This window comes from Sinocyclocheilus rhinocerous, unplaced genomic scaffold (genome assembly GCF_001515625.1).
Source record: "Sinocyclocheilus rhinocerous isolate Xijiao unplaced genomic scaffold, SAMN03320098_v1.1 scaffold768, whole genome shotgun sequence".
Taxonomy (NCBI): Eukaryota; Metazoa; Chordata; class Actinopteri; order Cypriniformes; family Cyprinidae; genus Sinocyclocheilus; species Sinocyclocheilus rhinocerous.
The window spans coordinates 879,458-884,489 of NW_015634483.1; the positions used below are offsets into that span (position 1 = coordinate 879,458).

A 5,032-nucleotide genomic window follows, 5' to 3' on the forward strand; every position below is an offset into this window, starting at 1 on the left:
CCGAACCGTGTGTGGAGAACCGTACGGTTCGATTTTTTTCCGCGAACCATTCCACCCCTAGTGTACATCACATATTAGCACAAAAAAAACCTAGATATTTTGAGCACTCAATTGAAAATGTACACATAACGTATCAATCGTACTTACAGGTTGTGGTTCGGAGAAGCTTGTTGGTCCAAATAAAGAAGATTAGAAGCCAACGAAGATAAAAGGCTAGATTAGAGAAGCAGTCCTCGGTAAAATGACGAGCACAACAAAAGGTTCGAATTGTATTTCTGTGTTATCGTGGAACACAGCATCTTCTTGACACAGAGAGTGTTCGTATTTCGTGGGCAGGCGGGATTATGCTAATGTGTTACCCAGTGACATAGATCGGTAACAGGCAGAAGATTCGAAAATATAACGACTCGTTAAGGTGATTCTAAGTTGACTCTTTCTTTTGAGAGACAATATCTTTATTTATCATGCACTTTTTGGATTAACAACTTTGCAGACTGTTTACATTGAAGGATAGCTACCTTACAAACTGCAAAAGAGAGATTTTTCGAAAACCCAGTTTTGAGTGCTCAAATCACTTGAACATGCTGCTCTCCATACTGACATCAGTAGACTGTGCCTATGATGTAAATTCCATCACAAACTGTCTGCTAGAAATGTACAGTTTAATCGTGTTATTCTCCTTGTAACTTTCCCTAACTCATTTCCCTCAGGCACTTTGCTTTTTGGATTCTTCACTTTCTACTCAAAGTTTGATTTCTCTGCATCAGTGGTGTCTCTGCGAGACGGCCATGTATTGCCTATTACAGATTTCCTCCAAAGTGATGAGGAAGTGGTAAACACCTCAGAGGCCTCTGGTCCCAAACCACTGTGTTCCTCTGTCCCCAAACTGAGGCCTATGAATGTCCTGGATCCATGTGAGCTAAACCACAATGTGGCTGGGAACCTTAATGAACGAACGCAAAAGAACTTCAAGCGAGAATGCTGCGAGGCTGAGAAGTACTGCCGCAGTTTGCAGTATCAGCAAAAATCAACCAAGGGCAAATCCTGGGGCCTTGTGCGGCTCTTTGCGCCGCCGACCGAAGCCGGACCCCGTTCACAGGTCGACACTGAGAAGATTATGGAGGTCAGCATCCCCTTCAAGGCAGCCGTTCTCCCAGAACCCTTGCGTGCCCAACTGGCATTGGCTGGGCAGGGTTTTAGAGGTCTTTGGTTTGCAAAAGTCTGCTCTGCTGTGCACATGGTGTTTCATGAAGTTTTAAAATGTTCACCTTTAGAGGAAACTCAAACTACAGCTGTTTGTCAAAATCTGGACAAAGCAGACAGAGATGGAAATGAAATGGAGGTTAATAATAACCAAAGTGTAGAAGACTCTAGTCTACAAGCCAAAGGTGAAACTGGTAAGAAGAGACCTCTTACAGTGGATGAGAAGGGTCCGTCGACCTCCACTGTTATACAAGCCAAAAGACAGAAGCTAGGTGCTGATATGGAGCACCCAGAGCCGGTCCACTGGACTTGGACTCAAAGGAACCGTGTTTGGGCAGGCCGACGGAAAGTGCGAAGAGATCTCTTGAAGACTAGTGATGAGACTTCCAAACCTGAAGGAGGCTGCGTTGACATTGAGAGCAGGGTGACTCATTGTGGAGAAAGAGGAGAAACTGTCAATACTTCTCCATTTTCTAGAGTCCTTCCTGCCTAAGATGGCAGAAACTATTCTAGGGAAGGCAGAGTCATAATTTTTTTTTCTTTTGTTCAAAATTTGTGTGAAATTTGCATAAACTACAACTTTCAAACAGAGCTCAGAGGTCTGCCCTTCTAAGGAAAAAAAAAATTTAGTGAATGTTTTGAGAATATAACAATATATTTTGCTTATAGCATGGTCTGAGTTAAAAAAAATTTTTTTTCCTGTATGTATTGGGTTTTTGTAATTTTTTTTTCCTCCCATGATTTTGGCATGTTTGCCTCTCCATAATGTAAATATAATAAATGTGAACACTCACATTAAAGTTTGACCTCAAAACACCTGGGCTTTGGCTTTCTTTATTAAACAGATAGTTATGATTTAAAACGTGATCTCCATATCAATACATCATAAGCTGGTATGACAGTTCTTGTATCTCAATGGTTAGTTAGTGTGGTATCTGTCTTTTTTTTTTTTTTAAACCATCTTGTGACATTGATGTCCAAAAAAGGTAACTTCCTGGATGATGATTAAGAAATTCAGAAACTTATTACAGAAAATATATAAAAACACATTTTGGTTGAAGCTTTTATTAAAAAAGAAGAAATGGAACACTTGATAAATTACCAACTTTTCATGTTAGATTCTAGGGGAATGGCAAATATGGTATAAAACGTGCTCTTAGCAGTGATAGTGTGATGTTAGATAAGAAAAATGTGACTAATATGATTTCAATAAAAAAAAGAAAAAAAAGTGAGTTTAATATTTTTTACAATAAGACTTGATGGTGACATGAAAACGTACATGTATGTTATAACAGAAATGACTCACCTGTAGTAAAATCAATAACACACCTCATGTGGCCTTTCCCCTTAATTACTTTTTGCAGCTTCATTTCCATGTTAATGTTCAGGACCTGTTCTACCCATCAGCCTGCTGTCCATAAGGTGGACGTTATGGCCGTAAGACATGCTTAGAATGGAAAAACTGAGTGCTCTGGAATGAGAATTCAGAGGCGTGTACAGAGATAAATGACTGTAATTACACAATGAGGCATGCTGCTTCATTACAGCTGCTGTATATGACACCTGAGGATTAGTCACAAATGAACAGCACACATCCTGCCTTATTTCATGCAATCTGATATGCATGCAAAAGTAATTAAGACAGATAAAATGGAGGAGGTAATAAAACTTAAATGAACATTTTTTTTTTTTTTAATTTGTATTGTTGGGAAAGAGTTTGTGGGAAATGTAGGAGAGATCCACAAAATATATTTGCTGGTATTGAGCATGTATATGCGTGCATTCCGCTTTTTTATGGTGCATTACAAATGATGTAATTTGTGACTTCTGTGAATTGAAAGACTGGCTTTAGACGTTGCATCAGAGGGTCCATTTAGGAAGAAGACTATCAGCGTTATAAATAAACAGATACAAATCTTTTATTAAACTAGAATGCTTTTCAAATAAATTATTAACTAATATTTAAATTTTAAATAAAACAAGTAATTGAACTGAACAGTAACCATTTACGTTTCTATTAGTGCTGTCAAACGATTAATCGCATCCAAAATAAAAGTTTTTGTTTATGTAATATATGTGTGTACTGTGTATATTTATTATGTATATATAAATACACACACATGCAGGTATATATTTAAGATAAATATGTTGTTTATATATAAAATATGTTTATATATAATATAAATTACATGAATATAAATATATACATGTAAATGTTTTCAAAATATATACTGTATATGTGTGTATTTATATATACATAATAAATATACACAGTACACACATATATTATGTAAACAAAAACTTTTATTTTGGATGTGATCGCGATTAATCGTTTGACAGCACTAGTTTCTATTAAAATATATTTAAAGTAAAAAAAAAAAAAAAATTTAAATGATAGAGTTTTCAGCTTTTTTTAAATATGCTTTTTTTTCCTCAGGATTTGAATGCATTTTATGCTTTGAATCATGACCATTTTTGAGCGGATTTTGATCACAAATTTTCTTGTTTTAATAAAAATAAATATATTAAGCTGACAGTTGGTTTGTATGCTAAATAAACCCTAAAGATGTCTGACAGTTGTGTATTGATCTTTGTTAAAAGGTCTTTTCTTTGGTCTTATCTCGCCTGGCAAACAGCTAGCCAAAAAAAAAGCTTTGACAAAACTTTGTAATGATTTATAAATAAAGCAAATAAAACTTCCACTTTAAAGTGAATTGGTAATATAATATTTCATATAGTGTATCATGACTAAATGAATCCGTTTGGATCTGTTTAATATATTTGGAATGCATAACTTTAGGTTTATGTGCTAGTATTTTGCAATCAGCATTAATAAGGCTCAACATTTAAAGATTTAACCTCTCACATTTACATTGATCAAATTTTTCTGCACTCAGTTTTTATTAGTTACATGTCAGGATACTTTTTGACATAAAAATAGGTTTATTCATATTAAAATAAAGTGTCAATGGAAGTAAAAAAAAAATTATAACAATTTGATGAATGATTATGTATGCCATCTTGCCTCAACAAGAGAAAACAGGAAGAGAATATAAAAATGGTCTCAAACATTTTCTTATGCCAAAACTGGCAAGTGAGACCTAGTCAGATTACATTATGGAAACCTAAAATAGTTTTCCAACATGACTTTTTTTGTCTTTTATTGTTGAAAAGTGGAGGCACCTCATAATGATTTAATGGCAACAACTTATTGATCTTGGACCAGTCACAAAAACACATTTAACCTGTAAATCTTTTAACGGCACATCAGCTGGTATGTATTTGTTTTAATTAGATGCTAACTGAAGAAGAAAGAGTTGCATGGTTCTGTAACCTGTAACCTCAGTACACAGCAGATTTGTTGTTAACTGTTATGTATCTCCCCGAGGAAGAATTAAGATATGTCATGTCAATAAAACAGCTACGCGATAGCAAGCATTTAGAAGTGTGAAGAGGGCATTTATTTACCATTTTACTGAGTAGCCAGTGTCTTCAGCAACACTTGAATAGAGCCTTTCTCAGCCTCGAAAACAAGTTTTTCTGAGAGTGTTACAAATATATTTTGCATGGTTTACCTTTGTGCAGGTTAACAATGACAGTCTTCCCATGACTAATTACTACTAATCTAAAAAAAAAAAAAACTTACTATAATACTGGTCATTATTTGATATGTAATGGATGGAAATTGACTTCAAATAAAATGTTTTTACATTTACATCCCCATTTATCCCCATTTCTTTTTATTGAGGTAATTAAAAAATAATTTAATTGTTCCTATTTTTTAATTTTTTATTTAAATCTTTTATTTACATTAAAATATGATTTTACT

The 5,032-nt window shown here is 34.5% G+C and overlaps 1 pseudogene; it reads left to right on the plus strand.

Moving 5' to 3' along the window:
* LOC107745670 (speckle targeted PIP5K1A-regulated poly(A) polymerase-like) overlaps positions 1-1,733 on the plus strand; it is a 13,540-nt pseudogene extending 11,807 nt beyond the window's left edge.
* The last annotated feature ends 3,299 nt before the right edge of the window (positions 1,734-5,032 follow it).